Here is a 12,102-nt window from a genome sequence, read left to right as displayed (position 1 = left end):
GGTAGCCTGTGTCAGTGCAATGTCGCTGATCAGCGAGAACATCGTCGTCGCGTCGTCAATCTCTTAAGAAGCCAATGCGTTACTGTTTCTAACTGTTTGCTGTCTTTTTGTTGCTGTTTACTGGGGGCACTCATATTAACCACTGATATCAATTGCAACAGCCAGAGAAATAAAAATCATTTTTTACGAGAAGGAGGGGCCTTTGGTTTACAAAGCGCTACGGCCAGCGTCCGCGAGACTGTCATAATTGATAGAACACCCGAGCACTACATTAAACAGCGATCCCATAGCATAATGGGTAGTCTCTGTGCAAAGCACTTGAAGCATTGTGCCAGCCTCACAGGTTCTAATCCTGCTTAGTGAATTGACCACGCGGTCTTAGTTTTAATTTCTGGTAGCCTGTGTCAGTGCAATCGCTGATGCGAGAACATGCGTCGCGTCGCGTCGCGTCGTCGCGATCTCTTAAGAAGCCAATTGCGTTACTGTTTCTAACTGTTTGCTGTCTTTTTGTTGCGCTGTTTACTGGGGGCACTCATATTAACCACTGATATCAATTGCAACAGCCAGAGAAATAAAAATCATTTTTTACGAGGAAGGAGGGCCTTTGGTTTTACAAGCGCTCTGACCAGCGTCGCGAGACTGTCATAATTGATAGAACACCGAGCACTACATTAAACAGCGATCCCATAGCATAATGGAGTAGTCTCTGTGCAAAGCACTTGAAGCATTGTGCCAGCGTCACAGGTTCTAATCCTGCTTAGTGAATTGACCACCGCGGTCTCCGTTAATTTTACCTGGTAGCCTGTGTCAGTGCAATGTCGCTGATCGCGAGAACATCGTCGCGTCGCGTCGTCGTCGCGATCTCTTAAAGCCAATTGCGTTACTGTTTCTAACTGTTTGCTGTCTTTTTGTTGCGCTGTTTACTGGGGCACTCATATTAACCACTGATATCAATTGCAACAGCCAGAGAAATAAAAATCATTTTTACGAGAAGGAGGGCCTTTGGTTTACAAGCGCTACTGACCAGCGTCCGCGAGACTGTCATAATTGATAGAACACCAAGCACTACATTAAACAGCGATCCCATAGCATAATGGGTAGTCTCTGTGCAAAGCACTTGAAGCATTGTGCCAGCCTCACAGGTTCTAATCCTGCTTAGTGAATTGACCACGCGGTCTCCGTTAGTTTTACCAGTGTCTGGTAGCCTGTGTCAGTGCAATCGCTGATCGCGAGAACATGCGTCGCGTCGCGTCGCGTCGCGATCTCTTAAGAAGCCAATTGCGTTACTGTTTCTAACTGTTTGCTGTCTTTTGTTGCGCTGTTTACTGGGGGCACTCATATTAACCACTGATATCAATTGCAACAGCCAGAGAAAAAAAATCATTTTTCACGAGAAGGAGGGCCTTTGGTTTACAAAGCGCTTCTGACCAGCGTCCGCGAGACTGTCATAATTGATAGAACACCAAGCACTACATTAAACAGCGATCCCATAGCATAATGGAGTAGTCTCTGTGCAAAGCACTTGAAGCATTGTGCCAGCGTCACAGGTTCTAATCCTGCTTAGTGAATTGACCACCGCGGTCTCCGTTAATTTTACCAGTGTCTGGTAGCCTGTGTCAGTGCAATCGCTGATCGCGAGAACATGCGTCGCGTCGCGTCGCGTCGCGATCTCTTAAGAAGCCAATTGCGTTACTGTTTCTAACTGTTTGCTGTCTTTTGTTGCGCTGTTTACTGGGGGCACTCATATTAACCACTGATATCAATTGCAACAGCCAGAGAAAAAAATCATTTTTCACGAGAAGGAGGGCCTTTGGTTTACAAGCGCTTCGACCAGCGTCACGAGACTGTCATAATTGATAGAACACCGAGCACTACATTAAACAGCGATCCCATAGCATAATGGAGTAGTCTCTGTGCAAAGCACTTGAAGCATTGTGCCAGCGTCACAGGTTCTAATCCTGCTTAGTGAATTGACCACCGCGGTCTCCGTTAATTTTACCGGTAGCCTGTGTCAGTGCAATCGCTGATCGCGAGAACATGCGTGCGTGCGATCTCTTAAGAAGCCAATTGCGTTACTGTTTCTAACTGTTTGCTGTCTTTTTGTTGCGCTGTTTACTGAGGGCACTCATATTAACCACTGATATCAATTGCAACAGCCAGAGAAATAAAAATCATTTTTTCGACGAAGGAGGGCCTTTGGTTTTACAAAGCGCTTCTGACCAGCGTCCGCGAGACTGTCATAATTGATAGAACACCGAGCACTACATTAAACAGCGATCCCATAGCATAATGGGTAGTCTCTGTGCAAAGCACTTGAAGCATTATTGCCAGCGTCACAGGTTCTAATCCTGCTTAGTGAATTGACCACCGCGGTCTCCGTTAATTTTACCCTGGTAGCCTGTGTCAGTGCAATCGCTGATCGCGAGAACATGCGTCGTCGCGTCGTCGCGTCGCGATCTCTTAAAGCCAATTGCGTTACTGTTTCTAACTGTTTGCTGTCTTTTTGTTGCGCTGTTTACTGAGGGCACTCATATTAACCACTGATATCAATTGCAGCAGCCAGAGAAAAAAATCATTTTTCACGAGAAGGAGGGCCTTTGGTTTACAAAGCGCTTCGGCCAGCGTCCGCGACACTGTCATAATTGATAGAACACGAGCACTACATTAAACAGCGATCCCATAGCATAATGGACTAGTCTCTGTGCAAAGCACTTGAAGCATTATTGCCAGCGTCACAGGTTCTAATCCTGCTTAGTGAATTGACCACCGCGGTCTCCGTTAATTTTACCGGTAGCCTGTGTCAGTGCAATCGCTGATGGCGAGAACATCGTGCGTCGTCGCGATTTCTTAAGAAGCCAATTGCGTGACTGTTTCTAACTGTTTGCTGTCTTTGTGTTGCGCTGTTTACTGAGGGCACTCATATTAACCACTGATATCAATTGCAGCAGCCAGAGAAATAAAATCATTTTTTCGACGAGAAGGAGGGCCTTTGGTTTACAAGCGCTTCTGACCAGCGTCCGCGAGACTGTCATAATTGATAGAACACCAAGCACTACATTAAACAGCGATCCCCATAGCATAATGGGTAAGTCGCTGTGCAAAGCACTTGAAGCATTGTGCCAGCCTCACAGGTTCTAATCCTGCTTCGGCGTGACCACCGCGGTCTCCGTTAGTTTTACCAGTGTCTGGTAGCCTGTGTCAGTGCAATCGCTGATGGCGAGAACATCGTGCGTCGTCGCGTCGCGTCGCGATCTCTTAAGAAGCCAATTGCGTTACTGTTTCTAACTGTTTGCTGTCTTTTTGTTGCGCTGTTTACTGAGGGCACTCATATTAACCACTGATATCAATTGCAACAGCCAGAAAAAAAATCATTTTTCACGAGGAAGGAGGGCCTTTGGTTTACAAGCGCTTCTGGCCAGCGTCCGCGAGACTGTCATAATTGATAGAACACCAAGCACTACATTAAACAGCGATCCCATAGCATAATGGGTAGTCTCTGTGCAAAGCACTTGAAGCATTGTGCCAGCGTCACAGGTTCTAATCCTGCTTAGTGAATTGACCACGCGGTCTCCGTTAATTTTACTGGTAGCCTGTGTCAGTGCAATCGCTGATCGCGAGAACATGCGTCGTCGTCGCGTCGCGTCGCGATCTCTTAAAAGCCAATTGCGTTACTGTTTCTAACTGTTTGCTGTCTTTTTGTTGCTGTTTACTGAGGGGCACTCATATTAACCACTGATATCAATTGCAACAGCCAGAGAAATAAAAATCATTTTTTACGAGAAGGAGGGCCTTTGGTTTACACAAGCGCTTCTGACCAGCGTCCGCGAGACTGTCATAATTGATAGAACACCGAGCACTACATTAAACAGCGATCCCATAGCATAATGGGTAGTCTCTGTGCAAAGCACTTGAAGCATTGTGCCAGCGTCACAGGTTCTAATCCTGCTTAGTGAATTGACCACCGCGGTCTCCGTTAATTTTACTGGTAGCCTGTGTCAGTGCAAATGCTGATCGGCGAGAACATGCGTCGCGTCGCGTCGTCGCGATCTCTTAAGAAGCCAATTGCGTTACTGTTTCTAACTGTTTGCTGTCTTTTTTGTTGCGCTGTTTACTGGGGGCACTCATATTAACCACTGATATCAATTGCAACAGCCAGAGAAATAAAATCATTTTTCACGAGAAGGAGGGGCCTTTGGTTTACAAAGCGCTTCGGCCAGCGTCGCGAGACTGTCATAATTGATAGAACACCAAAGCACTACATTAAACAGCGATCCCATAGCATAATGGACTAGTCTCTGTGCAAAGCACTTGAAGCATTGTGCCAGCGTCACAGGTTCTAATCCTGCTTAGTGAATTGACCACAGCGGTCTCCGTTAGTTTTACCAGTGTCTGGTAGCCTGTGTCAGTGCTGTCGCTGATGGCGAGAACATCGCGTCGTCGCGTCGTGCGATCTCTTAAAAGCCAATTGCGTTACTGTTTCTAACTGTTTGCTGTCTTTTTGTTGCGCTGTTTACTGGGGGCACTCATATTAACCACTGATATCAATTGCAGCAGCCAGAGAAATAAAAATCATTTTTCACGAGGGAGGGCCTTTGGTTTACAAAGCGCTTCGGCCAGCGTCGCGAGACTGTCATAATTGATAGAACACCAAGCACTACATTAAACAGCGATCCCATAGCATAATGGGTAGTCTCTGTGCAAAGCACTTGAAGCATTATTGCCAGCCTCACAGGTTCTAATCCTGCTTAGTGGCGTGACCACGCGGTCTCCGTTAGTTTTACCAGTGTCTGGTAGCCTGTGTCAGTGCAATCGCTGATCGGCGAGAACATGCGTCGCGTGCGTGCGTCGCGATCTCTTAAGAAGCCAATTGCGTTACTGTTTCTAACTGTTTGCTGTCTTTTGTTGCGCTGTTTACTGGGGGCACTCATATTAACCACTGATATCAATTGCAACAGCCAGAGAAAAAAAATCATTTTTCACGAGGAAGGAGGGCCTTTGGTTTACAAGCGCTTCACGGCCAGCGTCGAGACTGTCATAATTGATAGAACACCGAGCACTACATTAAACAGCGATCCCATAGCATAATGGACTAGTCTCTGTGCAAAGCACTTGAAGCATTGTGCCAGCGTCACAGGTTCTAATCCTGCTTAGTGAATTGACCACGCGGTCTCCGTTAATTTTACCTGGTAGCCTGTGTCAGTGCAATGTCGCTGATCGCGAGAACATGCGTCGCGTCGCGTCGTCGTCGTCGCGATCTCTTAAAGCCAATTGCGTTACTGTTTCTAACTGTTTGCTGTCTTTTTGTTGCGCTGTTTACTGGGGGCACTCATATTAACCACTGATATCAATTGCAACAGCCAGAGAAATAAAAATCATTTTTTCACGAGAAGGAGGGCCTTTGGTTTACAAAGCGCTTCTGACCAGCGTCGCGAGACTGTCATAATTGATAGAACACCGAGCACTACATTAAACAGCGATCCCATAGCATAATGGAGTAGTCTCTGTGCAAAGCACTTGAAGCATTGTGCCAGCGTCACAGGTTCTAATCCTGCTTAGTGAATTGACCACCGCGGTCTCCGTTAATTTTACGGTAGCCTGTGTCAGTGCAATCGCTGATCGCGAGAACATCGCGTCGCGTCGTCGCGATCTCTTAAGAAGCCAATTGCGTTACTGTTTCTAACTGTTTGCTGTCTTTTTGTTGCGCTGTTTACTGAGGGCACTCATATTAACCACTGATATCAATTGCAACAGCCAGAAATAAAAATCATTTTTTCGAGAAGGAGGGCCTTTGGTTTACAAGCCTTCTGACCAGCGTCCGCGAGACTGTCATAATTGATAGAACACCAAGCACTACATTAAACAGCGATCCCATAGCATAATGGGTAGTCTCTGTGCAAAGCACTTGAAGCATTGTGCCAGCGTCACAGGTTCTAATCCTGCTTAGTGAATTGACCACAGCGGTCTCCGTTAATTTTACCTGGTAGCCTGTGTCAGTGCAATGTCGCTGATCGCGCGAGAACATCGTCGTCGCGTCGCGTCGTCGATCTCTTAAGAAGCCAATTGCGTTACTGTTTCTAACTGTTTGCTGTCTTTTTGTTGCGCTGTTTACTGGGGCACTCATATTAACCACTGATATCAATTGCAACAGCCAGAGAAATAAAAATCATTTTTTCACGAAGGAGGGCCTTTGGTTTACAAGCGCTTCTGACCAGCGTCGCGAGACTGTCATAATTGATAGAACACCGAGCACTACATTAAACAGCGATCCCATAGCATAATGGAGTAGTCTCTGTGCAAAGCACTTGAAGCATTATTGCCAGCGTCACAGGTTCTAATCCTGCTTAGTGAATTGACCACCGCGGTCTCCCGTTAATTTTACTGGTAGCCTGTGTCAGTGCAATCGCTGATGGCGAGAACATCGCGTCGCGTCGTCGTCGTCGCGATCTCTTAAGAAGCCAATTGCGTTACTGTTTCTAACTGTTTGCTGTCTTTTTGTTGCGCTGTTTACTGAGGGCACTCATATTAACCACTGATATCAATTGCAACAGCCAGAGAAAAAAAAATCATTTTTTACGAGGAGGAGGGCCTTTGGTTTACAAACGCTACGGCCAGCGTCACGAGACTGTCATAATTGATAGAACACCGAGCACTACATTAAACAGCGATCCCATAGCATAATGGACTAGTCTCTGTGCAAAGCACTTGAAGCATTGTGCCAGCGTCACAGGTTCTAATCCTGCTTAGTGAATTGACCACCGCGGTCTCCGTTAATTTTACCTGGTAGCCTGTGTCAGTGCAATGTCGCTGATCGCGAGAACATCGCGCGTCGCGTCGCGTCGCGTCGCGATCTCTTAAGAAGCCAATTGCGTTACTGTTTCTAACTGTTTGCTGTCTTTTTGTTGCGCTGTTTACTGAGGGCACTCATATTAACCACTGATATCAATTGCAACAGCCAGAGAAATAAAAATCATTTTTTTACGAGAAGGAGGGCCTTTGGTTTACAAGCGCTTCTGGCCAGCGTCGCGAGACTGTCATAATTGATAGAACACCGAGCACTACATTAAACAGCGATCCCATAGCATAATGGACTAGTCTCTGTGCAAAGCACTTGAAGCATTATTGCCAGCGTCACAGGTTCTAATCCTGCTTAGTGAATTGACCACGCGGTCTCCGTTAATTTTACGGTAGCCTGTGTCAGTGCAATCGCTGATCAGCGAGAACATCGTCGTGCGTGCGTCGTCGCGATCTCTTAAGAAGCCAATTGCGTTACTGTTTCTAACTGTTTGCTGTCTTTTTTGTTGCGCTGTTTACTGGGGGCACTCATATTAACCACTGATATCAATTGCAACAGCCAGAGAAATAAAATCATTTTTTTCACAGAAGGAGGGCCTTTGGTTTACAAAGCGCTACGACCAGCGCGTCGAGACTGTCATAATTGATAGAACACCAAGCACTACATTAAACAGCGATCCCATAGCATAATGGAGTAGTCTCTGTGCAAAAACTTGAAGCATTGTGCCAGCCTCACAGGTTCTAATCCTGCTTAGTGACGTGACCACGCGGTCTCCGTTAGTTTTACCAGTGTCTGGTAGCCTGTGTCAGTGCAATCGCTGATCGCGAGAACATGCGTGCGTGCGTGCGATCTCTTAAGAAGCCAATTGCGTTACTGTTTCTAACTGTTTGCTGTCTTTTTGTTGCGCTGTTTACTGAGGGCACTCATATTAACCACTGATATCAATTGCAACAGCCAGAGAAAAAAAATCATTTTTTACGAGGAGGAGGGCCTTTGGTTTACAAACGCTACGGCCAGCGTCACGAGACTGTCATAATTGATAGAACACCGAGCACTACATTAAACAGCGATCCCATAGCATAATGGACTAGTCTCTGTGCAAAGCACTTGAAGCATTGTGCCAGCGTCACAGGTTCTAATCCTGCTTAGTGAATTGACCACCGCGGTCTCCCGTTAATTTTACTGGTAGCCTGTGTCAGTGCAATCGCTGATCGGCGAGAACATGCGTCGTCGCGTGCGCGTGCGATCTCTTAAGAAGCCAATTGCGTTACTGTTTCTAACTGTTTGCTGTCTTTTTGTTGCTGTTTACTGGGGGGCACTCATATTAACCACTGATATCAATTGCAACAGCCAGAGAAATAAAATGATTTTTACGAGAAGGAGGGCCTTTGGTTTACAAACGCTACGGCCAGCGTCACGACACTGTCATAATTGATAGAACACCGAGCACTACATTAAACAGCGATCCCATAGCATAATGGAGTAGTCTCTGTGCAAAGCACTTGAAGCATTGTGCCAGCGTCACAGGTTCTAATCCTGCTTAGTGAATTGACCACCGCGGTCTCCCGTTAGTTTTACCGGTAGCCTGTGTCAGTGCAATCGCTGATCGCGAGAACATGCGTTGCGTGCGTGCGATCTCTTAAGAAGCCAATTGCGTGACTGTTTCTAACTGTTTGCTGTCTTTTTGTTGCGCTGTTTACTGAGGGCACTCATATTAACCACTGATATCAATTGCAACAGCCAGAGAAATAAAATCATTTTTTTTACGAGAAGGAGGGCCTTTGGTTTACAAACGCTACGGCCAGCGTCACGAGACTGTCATAATTGATAGAACACCGAGCACTACATTAAACAGCGATCCCATAGCATAATGGACTAGTCTCTGTGCAAAAGCGCGAAGCATTGTGCCAGCGTCACAGGTTCTAATCCTGCTTAGTGAATTGACCACCGCGGTCTCCCGTTAATTTTACCGGTAGCCTGTGTCAGTGCAATCGCTGATCGCGAGAACATGCGTGCGTGCGTGCGTGCGATCTCTTAAGAAGCCAATTGCGTTACTGTTTCTAACTGTTTGCTGTCTTTTTGTTGCGCTGTTTACTGAGGGCACTCATATTAACCACTGATATCAATTGCAACAGCCAGAGAAATAAAAATCATTTTTCACGAGGAAGGAGGGCCTTTGGTTTACAAGTCTACGACCAGCGTCGCGAGACTGTCATAATTGATAGAACACCAAGCACTACATTAAACAGCGATCCCATAGCATAATGGACTAGTCTCTGTGCAAAAGCGCTTGAAGCATTGTGCCAGCCTCACAGGTTCTAATCCTGCTTCGTGAATTGACCACCGCGGTCTCCGTTAATTTTACCAGTGTCTGGTGCCTGTGTCAGTGCAATCGCTGATCGCGGAGAACAATGCGTGCGTGTGCGTCGTGCGATCTCTTAAAGCCAATTGCGTTACTGTTTCTAACTGTTTGCTGTCTTTTTGTTGCGCTGTTTACTGGGGGCACTCATATTAACCACTGATATCAATTGCAACAGCCAGAGAAATAAAATCATTTTTACGAGGAGGGGCCTTTGGTTTACAAACGCTCACGGCCAGCGTCACGAGGACTGTCATAGTGATAGAACACCGAGCACTACATTAAACAGCGATCCCATAGCATAATGGACTAGTCGCTGTGCACTTGGAAGCGCATTATTGTGCCTCACAGGTTCTAATCTGCTTGGTGAATTGACCACCGCGGTCTCCCGTTAATTTTACTGGTAGCCTGTGTCAGTGCAATCGCTGATCGCGAGAACATGCGTGCGTGCGTGCGATCTCTTAAGAAGCCAATTGCGTTACTGTTTCTAACTGTTTGCTGTCTTTTTGTTGCGCTGTTTACTGAGGGGCACTCATATTAACCACTGATATCAATTGCAACAGCAGCCAGAAAAAAAAATCATTTTTACGAGGGAGGAGGGCCTTTGGTTTACAAACGCTACGGCCAGCGTCAAGAGACTGTCATAATTGATAGAACACCGAGCACTACATTAAACAGCGATCCCATATAATGGGTAGTCTCTGTACAAAAGCACTTGAAGCATTTGCCAGCGTTACAGGTTCTAATCCTGCTTAGTGAATTGACCACCGTGGTCTCCGTTAATTTTACCCTGGTAGCCTGTGTCAGTGCAATCGCTGATCGCGAGAACATGCGTGCGTGCGTGCGTGCGTGCGATCTCTTAAGAAGCCAATTGCGTTACTGTTTCTAACTGTTTGCTGTCTTTTTGTTGCGCTGTTTACTGAGGGGCGCTCATATTAACCACTGATATCAATTGCAACAGCCAGAAATAAAAATCATTTTTACGAGAAGGAGGGCCTTTGGTTCACAAGCGCTCTGACCAGCGTCCGCGAGACTGTCATAATTGATAGAACACCGGGCACTACATTAAACAGCGATCCCATAGCATAATGGGTAGTCGCTGTGCAAAGCACTGAAGCATTTGTGCCAGCCTCACAGGTTCTAATCCTGCTTCGAATTGACCACCGCGGTCTCCCGTTAGTTTTACCAGTGTCTGGTAGCCTGTGTGTCCAGTGCAATAAGCTGCGGGAACATGCGATGCGTCGTCGTCGTCGATCTCTTAAACCATTTTGCGTTACTGTTTCTAACTGTTTTGCTGTCTTTTTGTTGCGCTGTTTACTGAGGGCACTCATATTAACCACTGATATCAATTGCAGCAGCCAGAAAAAAAATTTTTTTTTACGAGGAGGGCCTTTGGTTTACAAGCGCTACACGACCAGCGTCGACACTGTCGCCAATTGATAGAACACAGAGCACTACATTAAACAGCGATCCCGCATAATGGACTGATCTCTGTGCAAAAGCACTTGAAGCATTATTGCCAGCGTCACAGGTTCTAATCCTGCTTAGTGAATTGACCACGCGGTCTCGTTAATTTTACCCGGTAGCCTGTGTCAGTGCTGTCGCTGATCAGCGAGGAGCGCCGATGCGTCGTCGATTTCTTAAGAAACCAGTGCGTGACTGTTTCTAACTGTTTGCTGTCTTTTTGTTGCGCTGTTTGCGAGGGCATCACTGTGTCTGATATCAATTGCAACAGCCAGAGAAATAAAAATCATTTTTACGAGAAGAGGGGCCTTTGGTTCCTGACGCTACAGCCAGCGTCAGACTAATGGTGATGAAACACCGACTCACGTGACAGCGATCCGCTAGCATAATGGGTAGTCTCTGTACAAAAGCACTTAGGACATGTGCCAGCATCACAGGTTCTAATCCTGCTTAGTGAGATGACCATGGTCTCCGTTAATTTTACCCACGTGGCCTGCTTGTCAGTGCAATACGCTGATGTTGAGGAACATGCGTGCGTCGCGTGTACGTCGCGTCGCGATCTTAAATGATTGCGTTACTGTTTCTAACTGTTTGCTGTCTTTTGTTGTTTGCCGCTGTTTGCTGAGGGGCACTCATAGTAACCACTGATATCGAATTGCGGCGCAGCCAGAGAAATAAAAATCATTTTTCTGGGGAGGGCCTTTGGTTTCCTGGCCTTCCGGCCCAGCGTCACCCAGGAGACTATCATAATTGATGGGAACACCAAGCACTACATTAAACAGCGATCCCTTAGCATAATGGAGTAGTCGCTGTGGCCTGGGAAACGTGTACCAGCCCTCACAGGTTCCTAATCACCTTGACATTTTTAGCGGTCTCCCGTTGGTTTACCAGTGTCTGGTAGCCTGTCAATGCCAATGCTGATCCTTCCGAGAACATGCGTGCGTGCGTGAAACCTGCACGATCTCTTAAAACCAATTGCGTTACTGTTTCTAACTGTTTGCTGTCTTTTTGTTGCCGCTGTTTACTGAGGGCTTTCATGTTCCACTGATATCAATTGCAGCAGCCAGAGAAAAAAAAATCACATTTTGGCGAGAAGAGGGCCTTTGGTTTACAAAGCGCTCGGTAAGCGTCCGCGAGACTGTCATAATTGATAGAACGCAAGCACTACATTAAACAGCGATCCCTTGTAATGGGTAGTCGCTGTGCAAAGCACCAAGCTTGTGTGCCAGCCTCAGGGTTCCCCAAATCTCAGCGTGACCACCGCGGTCTCCGTTAGTTTTACCAGTGTCTGGTAGCCTGTGTCAGTGCAATCGCTGATCGCGGGGCTTGTGCGTGCGTGACTGCGTCGCGATCTCTTAAAGCCAATTGCGTTACTGTTTCTAACTGTTTGCTGTCTTTTTTACATTGCGCTGTTTACTGAGGGCACTCATATTAACCACTGATATCAATTGCAACAGCCAGAGAAATAAAATCATTTTTTACGAGA

The sequence above is a fragment of the Alosa alosa genome, unplaced genomic scaffold (genome assembly GCF_017589495.1).
Source record: "Alosa alosa isolate M-15738 ecotype Scorff River unplaced genomic scaffold, AALO_Geno_1.1 AALO_1.0_unplaced_1, whole genome shotgun sequence".
NCBI lineage: Eukaryota > Metazoa > Chordata > Actinopteri > Clupeiformes > Clupeidae > Alosa > Alosa alosa.
This window is presented reverse-complemented; position numbering follows the sequence as displayed.